Genomic DNA, 12,487 nt, shown 5'->3' with positions numbered 1-12,487 from the left:
TTTCTATGTTCCATTTGTTAGTGATATATGGCAAAGTAGTTCACTGCTAGAGTGGTAGTGCAGATTGTAGGATTCCATTATATTAATGGCCAATTGTAAGTTGGTTATTATGCAAAGTTGAATGGAGTGTTACTCTGCTAATTATATACTGATCACCCTCTTGCTTAGCACATGGCTGTGCAAATTCAGTGTTGGTCAGTACCAACATTAGCTACTGGCATGAACTAACTGTTGCTTACTACTCATAGTAGTTGTATTGTACTAAATTTTGCCTTGTTATTTTTCCAGAAAGGTTAGAATTGTGGGTTTGTTCAGTGGGTTGATGAGCAGTGGCCCCCAACAATGAAGAATGCATTGCTGAAGCTTTGGTCAATGGTTGAAGAGAGCAAGTCTGCTAGGGTGAATGATAATCTTCAAAGTGCTTTAACTATTCACCATTTGACAGAAGAAAAGAAGAAGCTGGATGCAGATTATGACAAGTTAGTGAAATATGTGCATCAACTTGTGGACTTTCAGCAGGATAGGGTTGTGGATTTTAGTTATCTGCAGTCAGCTGTCACATATCAGCACGAATGCAGAGCTGAATTGGTGGCTCGTAAGAATGCAGAAATGGCAAAGAAAGATGCAGCTACAGAGAAGCTTCAACAGAAGTATGAAATCCTGTGCAACCTGACAAGTGCTCAAGCAATTGCCATCCAAAACCTCAAGTTGAAGAATATGAAAGAGAAGGAATTGCTGAGTGAGGCTAGGATGAATTTGGAGTTGAAGAATGCAGAGTTCACAAAGTTTGAGGAGAAGCTCGCCCAAGAGAAGCTAGAGTTGAAGTTCCAGGTTGCTGATCTGCTGAAGCTCAAGGAAAACCATAATGAAGAGAAGCAAATGCAAGAGTTTAAGATAACTGAGCTCATGAAGGCAGAGGAGAAGCTGAAGGAGAAGATCAAGGGGATCTAGGCCATCTTGGAGAACTGAACAAGATGAATTGAGATTAGTGGGCATTGCAGACCTTTTGAGAAGGATGGTTGTGCAATGACCTAGTAACTTAGAAGTATGGTTGTGTAATGTATGGTTCTAGTACTAATTGTGAACTCTGGCTGTTTATCTACCTAGTAATATGCTATTCATCCTTTTGTGAGAAAAGGATGGATTGTGCATTTGAACTCCACCATGTAATGTGAACTCCAATGATGCTTATGTTAGACTGAAAATGTTTACATACTGATGCTTATGTTATTCTGATGGTTAAATGCTTCTTAAATGCATATAGTTACATATGTTAGAGTGATTCTTAAATGCTTAAATGCATTTGCAAAAGAAATAGTTTGTTATGGTACAGTGATGCTTTAGGTGGTTTCATCGACCCCGAGCCACCGTAGACCCTAGTTGATGGCTTTAGGTGGTTTCGTCGACCCCGAGCCACCCTAGACCCTAGTTGATGGCTTTAGGTGGTTTCGTCGACCCCGAGCCACCCTAGACCCTAGTTGATGGCTTTAGGTGGTTCCGTCGACCCTGAGCCACAAAAACCCAAATTGATCGCTTTAGGTGGTTTTGTCGACCCCGAGCCACCGTAGACCCTAGTTGATGGCTTTAGGTGGTTTCGTTGACCCCGAGCCACCGTAGACCCTAGTTGATGGCTTTAGGTGGTTTCGTCGACCCCGAGCCACCCTAGACCCTAGTTGATGGCTTTAGGTGGTTCTGTCGACCCCGAGCCACAAAAACCCAAAATGATCGCTTTAGGTGGTTTCGTCGACCCCGAGCCGCCATAGACCCTAGTTGATGGCTTTAGGTGGTTTCGTCGACCCCGAGCCACCCTAGACCCTAGTTGATGGCTTTAGGTGGTTCCGTCGACCCCAAGCCACAAAAACCCAAAATGATCGCTTTAGGTGGTTTCGTCGACCCCGAGCCACCGTAGACCCTAGTTGATGGCTTTAGGTGGTTTCGTCGACCCCGAGCCACCCTAGACCCTAGTTGATGGCTTTAGGTGGTTCCGTCCACCCCGAGCCACCGTAGACCCTAGTTGATGGCTTTAGGTGGTTCCGTCGACCCCGAGCCACCCTAGACCCTAGTTGATGGTTTTAGGTGGTTCCGTCGACCCCGAGCCACAAAAACCCAAAATGATCGCTTTAGGTGGTTCCGTCGACCCCGGGCCACAAAAACCCAAAATGATCGCTTTCGGTGGTTTCGTTGACCCCGAGCCACCGTAGACCCTAGTTGATGGCTTTGGGTGGTTTCGTCGACCCCGAGTCACCCTAGACCCTAGTTGATGGCTTTAGGTGGTTCCGTCGACCCCGAGCCACCAAAACCCAAAATGATGGCTTTAGGTGGTTTCGTCGACCCCGAGCCACCCTAGACCCTAGTTGATGGCTTTAGGTGGTTCCGTCCACCCCGAGCCACCAAAACCCAAAATGATGGCTTTAGGTGGTTCCGTCGACCCCGAGCCAGCCTAGACCCTAGTTGATGGCTTTAGGTGGTTTCGTCGACCCCGAGCCACCCTAGACCCTAGTTGATGGCTTTAGGTGGTTCCGTCCACCCCGAGCCACCAAAACCCAAAATGATGGCTTTAGGTGGTTCCGTCGACCCCGAGCCAGCCTAGACCCTAGTTGATGGCTTTAGGTGGTTTCGTCGACCCCGAGCCACCCTAGACCCTAGTTGATGGCTTTAGGTGGTTCCGTCGACCCCGAGCCATCAAAACCCAAAATGATGGCTTTAGGTGGTTTCGTCGACCCCGAGCCACCAAAACCCAAAATGATCGCTTTATACAACATATCAATAGGATCAACATATCAATCATATAAAGAACATTTTCAGCATACACAACATATCAATAACTCCATTAATATATCCAGCATATCAATAACTCCATTTTGAGTACTCATCAACATATGAATCATAAAAAGAACATACACACTATGAAGATATCCAATATAATGAGTACTCATCAATAACTCCAAAATATCAATAACTCCAGCAATATATCCAATAATATATTGAGTACTCATCAACATATCACATGAAGATATCCAATAATATGCATCCACATGAACAAAAGCCATACATGGCATTGATTCTTAAAGTACATCATCAAAGCAAGATCACCGTTGTATCATAGGATGCAAGAACACACACATGAAGTATCTAGTTGCCACTTGCATAGAAGTACCTCCTCCATCCACTATGTGTAACACCAGCACCTGTCCCAGCAGTAGATGTGGATGGACCAGATTGCCTTGGGGCAGAGAATGTACCTCTCCCTCTCCCGGCACCTCTCCCAGCACCTGCAGCTGCAGCACCTCTCCCAGCACCTCTACCAGCTCCTCTCTCAGCTCATGTCCCAGCACCTCTCCCAGCACCTCCTGTTCCAGCTGTTGGTGTTGTTGTAGGAGTTGGTTGAGAAGTTCTTGCTGCTGGTGTAGTAGCAGCAGCACCAGCATTGGGATTCCTTGCAAGAGGCTTGCATAAACAAGAAGGAAAATGAGTTAGTACTTAAAAAATGGAATGTACAAGAAGGAAAACATGTTACTACTTATAAGAGGATTACCACATGTTTGTTCTTCCTCAAAGCCAGCTCAGGCTTCAACTGCTTCATGCAGCTAGTGTACCTATGTCCTTGTAGTCCACAATTGCCACATGTTATAGTCCCCATTCTGGATGTGTCCTTAGGCTTTGGAACTTCAATTTTCCCCTTGATCCTTTTCTCTTTCTTTCTTCCTCTCTTCACTTTAAATGCAGGTGGGTCAATGTCAGAACCAGGGGTCCTTGTCCAGTCATGCTCACCAGGAACTGGATAGTGTTGGGGAACGTTGCAGAAAACAAAAAAAATTCCTACGTTTCACCAAGATCAATCTATGGAGTCAACTAGCAACGAGAGGAGAGTGCATCTACATACCCTTATAGATCGCAAGCGGAAGCGTTCAAGAGAACGGGGATGATGGAGTCGTACTCGCCGTGATCCAAATCACCGATGACCAAGTGCCGAACGGATGGCACCTCCGCGTTCAACACACGTACGGAGCGGATGACGTCTCCTCCTTCTTGATCCAGCAAGGGGGAAGGAGAGGTTGATGAAGATCCAGCAGCACAACAGCGTGGTGGTGGATGCAGCAATGATCGCAGCAGGGCTTCGCCGAGCTTCTACGAGAGGGAGAGGTGTAGCAGGGGAGGGAGGCGCCAAGGATTCAGGTGTGGCTGCCCTCCCTCCCCCCCTTTATATAGGCCCCCTAGGGGGGCGCCGGCCCTGGAGATGGGATCTCCCAAGGGGGGCGGTGGCCAAGGGGGTGGAGTGCCCCCCAAGGCAAGTGGAGGCGCCCCCCACCCTAGGGTTTCCAGCCCTAGGCGCAGGGGGGCCCAAGGAGGGGGCGCACCAGCCTATTATGGGCTGGTTCCCCTCCCCACTTCATCCCATGGGACCCTCCGGGATGGGTGGCCCCATCCGGTGGACCCCCGGGACCCATCCGGTGGTCCCGGTACAATACCAGTGACCCCGAATCTTTCCCGATGGCCGAAAATACACTTCCTATATATAATTCTTCACCTCCAGGCCATTCCGGAACTCCTCGTGACGTCCAGGATATCATCCGGGACTCCGAACAACTTTCGGATTACTGCATACTCATATCTCTACAACCCTAGCGTCACCGAACCTTAAGTGTGTAGACCCTACGGGTTCGGGAGACACGTAGACATGATCGAGACGGCTCTCCGGCCAATAACCAATAGCGGGATCTGGATACCCATGCTGGCTCCCACATGCTCCTCGATGATCTCATCGGATGAACCACGATGTCGAGGATTCAAGCAACCCCGTATACAATTCCCTTTGTTAATCGGTACGTTACTTGCCCGAGACTCGATCGTTGGTATCCCAATACCTTGTTCAGTCTCGTTACCAGCAAGTCACTTTACTCGTACCGTAATGCATGATCCCGTGATCAACCACTTGATCACATTGAGCTCATTGTGATGATGCATTACCGAGTGGGCCCAGAGATACCTCTCCGTCATACGGAGTGACAAATCCCAGTCTCGATTCATGCCAACCCAACAGACACTTTTGGAGACACCTGTAATGTACCTGTATAGTCCCCCAGTTACGTTGTGACGTTTGGTACACCCAAAGCACTCCTACGGTATTCGGGAGTTGCACAATCTCATGGTCTAAGGAAATGATACTTGACTTTCAGAAAAGCTACAGCAAACGAACTACACGATCTTTGAGCTAAGCTTAAGATTGGGTCTTGTCCATCACATCATTCTCCTAAAGATGTGATCCCGTTATCAATGACATCCCCATGTCCATAGCCAGGAAACCTTGACTATCTATTGATCAACGAGCTAGTCAACTAGAGGCTCACTAGGGACACATTGTGGTCTATGTATTCACACATGTATTACGATTTCCGGATAATACAATTATAGCATGAATAATAGACAATTATCATGAACAAGGAAATATAATAATCATTTTATTATTGCCTCTAGGGCATATTTCCAACAGTCTCCCACTTGCACTAGAGTCAATCATCTAGTTACATTGTGATGAATCGAACACCCATGGAATTCTAGTGTTGATCATGTTTTGCTCTAGGGAGAGGTTTAGTCAACGGATCTGCGACATTTAGATCCGTATGTACTTTACAAATATCTATGTCTCCATCTTGAACATTTTCACGAATGGAGTTGAAGCGATGCTTGATGTGCCTGGTCTTCTTGTGAAACCTGGGCTCCTTGGCAAGTGCAATAGCTCCAGTGTTGTCACAGAAGAGTTTGATCGGCCCCGACGCATTGGGTATGACTCCTAGGTCGGTGATGAACTCCTTCACCCAAATTGCTTCATGCGCTGCCTCCGAGGCTGCCATGTACTCCGCTTCACATGTAGATCCCGCCATGATGCTCTGCTTGCAACTGCAGCAGCTTACTTCTCCACCATTCAACATATACATGTATCCGGTTTGTGACTTAGAGTCATCCAGATCTGTGTCGAAGCTAGCGTCGACGTAACCCTTTACGATGAGCTCTTCGTCACCTCCATAAAGGAGAAACATGTCCTTAGTCCTTTTCAGGTACTTCAGGATATTCTTGACCGCTGTCCAGTGTTCCTTGCCGGGATTGCTTTGGTACCTTCCTACCAAACTTACGGCAAGGTTTACATCAGGTCTGGTACACAGCATGGCATACATAATAGACCCTATGGCTGATGCATAGGGGATGACACTCATCTCTTCTATATCTTCTGCCGTGGTCGGACATTGAGCTGAGCTCAATTTCACACCTTGCAACACAGGCAAGAACCCCTTTTTAGACTGATCCATATTGAACTTCTTCAATATCTTATCAAGGTATGTGCTTTGTGAAAGACCTATGAGGCGTCTTGATCTATCTCTATAGATCTTGATGCCTAATATATAAGCAGCTTCTCCAAGGTCCTTCATTGAAAAACTCTTATTCAAGTAGGCCTTCATGCTGTCCAAAAGTTCTATATCATTTCCCATCAAAAGTATGTCATCTACATATAATATGAGAAATGCTACAGAGCTCCCACTCACTTTCTTGTAAACGCAGACTTCTCCATAAGTCTGCATAAACCCAAACGCTTTGATCATCTCATCAAAGCGAATGTTCCAACTCCGAGATGCTTGCACCAGCCCATAAATCGAGCGTTGGAGCTTGCACACCTTGTCAGCATTCTTAGGATCGACAAAACCTTCCGGCTGCATCATATACAATTCTTCCTTAAGGAAACCATTAAGGAATGCCGTTTTGACGTCCATTTGCCATATTTCATAATCATAGAATGCGGCAATTGCTAACATGATTCGGACAGACTTCAGCTTCGCTACGGGTGAGAAAGTCTCATCGTAGTCAACCCCTTGAACTTGTCGATAACCCTTAGCGACAAGCCGAGCTTTATAGATGGTCACATTACCATCCGCGTCTGTCTTCTTCTTAAAGATCCATTTATTTTCTATGGCTAGCTGATGGTGTCCTGGACTAGGGGGTACTCACCACGTCGTCTCACGATCTATTAGATTGGGCCGAGGACCCCCGTGGCCGTATACTCATGGGCCAGTTCGGACGGCTACCGCATATAAGGAAGATTCCACAAGACTTGGCGATCAACACAAGGACTTCTCCCCACCGGCGTATTCGGCTAGGACTCTTGTTATCCTAGGCCTCCGGTGCATTATATAAACTGAGGCCAGGCTAGTCGATAGATATACAATATATACAACAATCATACCATAAGCTAGCTTTTAGGGTTTAGCCTCCTTGATCTCGTGGTAGATCTACTCTTGTACTACCCATATCATCAATATTAATCAAGCAGGACGTAGGGTTTTACCTCCATTAAGAGGGCCCGAACCTGGGTAAAACATCGTGTACCCTGCCTCCTGTTACCATCCGGCCTAGACGCACAGTTCGGGACCCCCTACCCGAGATCCGTCGGTTTTGACACCGACATTGGTGCTTTCATTGAGGGCTCCGCTGTGTGATCGACAAAAGGATCGATGGCTCGCCTGCAGATCAACTGCGACTTCGGCATCTTCGTCACCAGCTCGACTGGTCACCTTGGTTCGACCAAGAATTGCGCCCCGTGTTTGGATCACCATGTCCGGACGAGGGCCTTCATGAAACATCAACTCTGATCTCTATCAAGATCACGGAGGAATCATCTATGGAGCTCGCGGGCTCAACGTTAACATTGCCCTCGGGCGACCATGCTGTTTTTCTGAACAGCGAACTTGTATCCTCCGCCACCGCCTCCTCAAGTGTCGTTTTAACGATTGCTTCAGTGGGATTGTGCGGAATTGGGTCTACAACAACCCTGAAAAATTTCGTCGAGTTCCGATGGAGGAATCTCTGGCAATCCGCGATATACCGGAGCCCTGTCAAATCTGGACGGGAATCTGGACGAGTTTAGGGCGTGGTGTCCAGCTTCTAGCTCAGACGTCCTTTGGAAGATCCAACAGTTCATCGGCTGCAGAATTCCTATATCTACCAGCCCTCCAAATTTCAGCTCGATCCGACCGTCCAAACTCCGGAAACCTTCCGATTAGTGCATCACTTTTCGGATCTGTTTTCTGCGCGAAAACGAATCCGACCCGAGTTCGTCTTTTTTATGAACGGGATTTCGGACATCCTTTTTGAAGGAAGTTTTGTATGGGGTATTGTGTTTTGTTCCCGAACACATCCCACTAAAATCTTTTGAACATGATCTTCAAACATCATGCTGGTGTCAAACCAGTCCGGCAATATTGCTCCACGGCGGCCGACCTGCGCTAGACACGTTGTCACTTTATTGAGCCGAGCTCAACTTCTTCGGATCATCACCTCGGTAAGTTGAACAACAGTTCGGCATCGCAAAGAATAAATCATCACCAACATCGCCGCCCCACGGGTTACACGGAGCGGGCACACCGGCATCGCCGCACGGTCACTTCATCAAGCCAGCATTGACCACGTCACGACCTGCATCGGCAGGGCCGCACTATTGCTCCTCCGAGCCGGTGTCCATCACGCTGACCTACTTCGACATCTCGGCTGGATCGGGGGCTTCATCATCTCTTCATCAACCTACTCCGATAACGGGTGTGCGGATCGAGTCCCAATTTTGGAACCACCTTCCTCTGGATTGCTACAACAAATAAACCAGGTGCTATTAATCCTAGTATTTTTTGCTTGTTTGGGTTCAATTTTTTCCAAGGAATTATTACTCTGGTTTGTCCATCATATGCACACAGGTCTATCAAATGGTGGCCGCATTAACGACGGTCGCATGGTGGTCCGGTCAGTCTTCGTACATAGTCCGGCGAATGCCGCATCCGGAGCTTGGACCGACCTGTGAATTCAGGCTTTGCCACGCCCTTACCGCATCACGCCGACGCCCTGCATCGACATTGACTTCGGCGCCAGGCCATATTTCTTTTATTACTCACTTTGCATAAATTATTGATTATGCAACGATTTTTATTATTATAATTATTACTATTATCTCCGGTTTGCACTATTTTATGTGGCACAGGAAAATGATCCAGCCAGACTATATCCTTTGGCGTCACCTCGGCTGGACGGGGGGCTTCGTCAACACTTCATTACCCCATGCCGAGGACTTCGGCATCACTCTGCCGGCCTGCATTGACCGTGCTATGTCATCACTTTGGAGTGCCGAGCTCTTCGCTCCGCCACCTCGGGACCGGCTTGGGGGATGGCACCTTGTCCCGCATCAAGCTCGGACCGCGTCATCAATACCGAACACATTAACCAGCTAAGTTGCCTTCATGCTCAAAGTTTTAAATTTCTAACTTGTGTTCGGTTCGACCAAGCATTATACTTTTTTGAAAAAAAGTTGCTTGTAAAATTTTTTCCTTGTCCAAACTTTGTTTGTGACACACAAATTCAAGGACCCAATTCACTTGGGGGCTTCATTTATGAAGCTTTTCCTCTTGCATATGATTATACTTGTACGTCTTTGTTCCTTGTTCGTGTATTATGCCACAATATGCACCATATTGACTTAAGCGATTTGCAAGCTGGGTTGCCTCGCTCCTGTGTTTACCCCTACGTTCCCGATTGTTCGGCTAGGGAGTAAAGGGAGCACCTCTGCGATTGTCACGATCGGGTCAACTGAGCCGGACCTCAGACTGGGTGAAGCCGAAAGCTAGCGCTCTTATAGTTTTCAATGATGGTCGGCACACAACGGAACTCATGAGTACAAAAAATCTATTGCACAAGTCTCATAATAACAATGAGCACCGAAGAAAGGGGTACTATTTTCTTCGAAGATGCTTCTTACACTTCACGGTAATATAGCATAAGTTCCCTGAGCGCGCTTTGTCTGTTACAGCCTTATGGCCTGATTGCCTGGTTATTGGAAACACCGTCGATATTCTCGACCGATGGAGTACATAACACTTTTCGGTCCTTGACCGAAGAGGGAGAAGCTGACGGTCGGTTAAGACGCGTTTAAAGTTCGGTTGAACATAGATATGATATAAGTACTTCGGTACATGCAATCATTCTTCTACCCAAGTCACTTGGGGGCTCTTAAGTTTATTTGAGCCGTTTTATAATAAGTGTCTTCTTCTTAGTCGTTGCAAAGTTTTATTATTATTATTATTCGTCACTCCTTTTTTCGACGCGAGTGTGTGGTCACTAGCCGGGGAGCCTAATTTCTCTCTCAAAGCCGCTAGAGTTTAGTTTGCTAAACTGGCCTAATGAGAAGTACTCCGCCCTCGGGGTAGGAGGTCGAAGCCGTAGGCTGACCCGCTCGAAGTCTTGAGATAGGATGTATCATGTTAAGGCACGACAGAAGCACTTCCTTTTTCTAAGACCAATTTTCGGATTGGCACCGAACACTTGATCTTGTTCGGGACGTTCATGTTTTTACTGACGTTCTTGGTTTTCCAAGCTTTTTGGCACTTTTAAACTAATTTGTGCCTTTTCCAGCATTAAGTCTCGCAGTGCAACGCCGGACACCTTTAGGGATTCGCAAAAACATTCTCAGATTATTGCTATATATGCATTGGTTCGAATTGTGTCTGGTCAATAGTTGGGGGTTGCCCGGCTCCTGCACTTGCTTCCTACGTTCCGTTTTGTTCGGCTAGGCGTGCAAAGGGAGAACCACTGCGATTTGTGCTTCCAGCTCACATGGTTAAGCACCTTAGTGGAGAAAGCCGAAAACTGACTGTCACAATAAGCGTAAACTGGTCAGCGATCCGATGACTATGACGGGCCATTCATAACATTGGCCGAAGTGTTTACGGCTTGCTGTCGCCGAACACTACCGGGGGCTATTAACTGGCCTCCCAAACTAAATCCTCGATATTTTGCTCTTACATTCGAGCTGAGGTTTCATGATCATGCTTAGCATGACAACCCAAAGAAAGGAACCGATAGCGGGACTATTTTCTTTGGAATACATTTCTTCTGTTAAACAGTAATATAACATATCTCTCTGCGTACCTTTGTTTATAAAACCGTGTGGCCAGATTGCCTTGTTTGTCGTAAATCTTTGCCCTCATAAAGGCTTTATAAAGTAGGACAAACACTCCTCGGCTACTGGCCAAGGAGGTGGAAGCCGATGGTCGGTCAACAAAGTTTTGTACAATGCGGATCCGAGCATTAATGACGTAAAGTACTTGGATACATAGAGTCATTACACATAATTTGTGATTTTACTATGGATATTGATCCTTAATTCGGCCACCCGTGCCCGCATTAAGGCTCGGGGGCTACCGGGCTTCGGGCTTATTATTTACAAATATTAAAGGGGCATATCGATCCCCTGATCTGGTGTTGCCACCCGACCAGTGTCTCGGGGGCTACTGCATTGCTTGTCCAATGCAGAAAATTTTATGTGCAATATAGTTTTCGAGGATATTTTGATCCTCAGGTTGGTCGGCCGCACCCAACCTGAGTCTTGAGGACTGAGCACGCCGCTTTTGTGTCCCGAAGTATTTTGCCGAGCTAGGACTTGATCCTCAGGCCGATTTTGCAAATCAACCTGAGTCTCAACGGCTACTGGGATCAGCGGTCTTATGTCATCCTTCATGTGCATCTCGGGTTTTAGACCGATACACACCTTGAGGGCTACTGGCTATATATCTCGGCAGAGAATAAATTGCACCAATAAAAAATATTGACAAAAAATCGGCCCATAGTCGGGGTGGTGCACCACCTCGGAAGCAGTCCGGCATAAAGCTCGGGCGCTAGTGGCTGGCTCCATAGAGGGCATTTCCGGCATTAAGCTCGGCTAAACTCCTTCAACTTTTTTGAACCAAGGTGATATGACACCTCGGATATAGTCCGGCATTGGAGCCTGGACACAGTCCGGCGTTGGAGCTCGGATATACAGTCCGGCGTTGGAGCTCGGATGCATAGTCCGGCGTTGGAGCTCGGATACATTCCGGCGCTAGAGCTGGGAAGCAGTCCGGCGTTGGTGCTCGACTGCAAAAGATACCTCGAATGCAGTCCGGCGTTGGAGCTCGGACGCAAGAGGACCCTGCCTCCCGGGAACAACTTCAAACCCGAGGTGTGGCATAAAAATAAACAAGGCATTGATAAAGGCTGGAAACTTAAAGGGGCTCCTCGGATACCCGACGTGTAAACTCGTCGAATGCATTTCAGCGATCCTCAAGATCGAAGATAAAGAAGATTTGTTGAACTAGTTTTCAAGACCGGCAACCGAAGATGAAGAACAGTTCGGAAGAATCGAGGAGCATCCCTAACTTGAAGACCGGTTCAGGGGGCTACTGACGGTGTCCTGGACTAGGGGGTACTCACCACGTCGTCTCCCGATCTATTAGATTGGGCCGAGGACCCCCGTGGCCGTATACTCATGGGCCAGTTCGGACGGCTACCGCATACAAGGAAGATTCCACAAGACTTGGCGATCAAGACAAGGACTTCTCCCCACCGGCGTATTCGGCTAGGACTCTTGTGATCCTAGGCCTCCGATGCATTATATAAACCGAGGCCAGGCTAGTCGATAGAT

This window comes from Triticum urartu, chromosome 2 (assembly GCF_003073215.2).
Source record: "Triticum urartu cultivar G1812 chromosome 2, Tu2.1, whole genome shotgun sequence".
Classification (NCBI taxonomy): domain Eukaryota; kingdom Viridiplantae; phylum Streptophyta; class Magnoliopsida; order Poales; family Poaceae; genus Triticum; species Triticum urartu.
Note: the sequence above shows the minus strand (reverse complement) of the source record.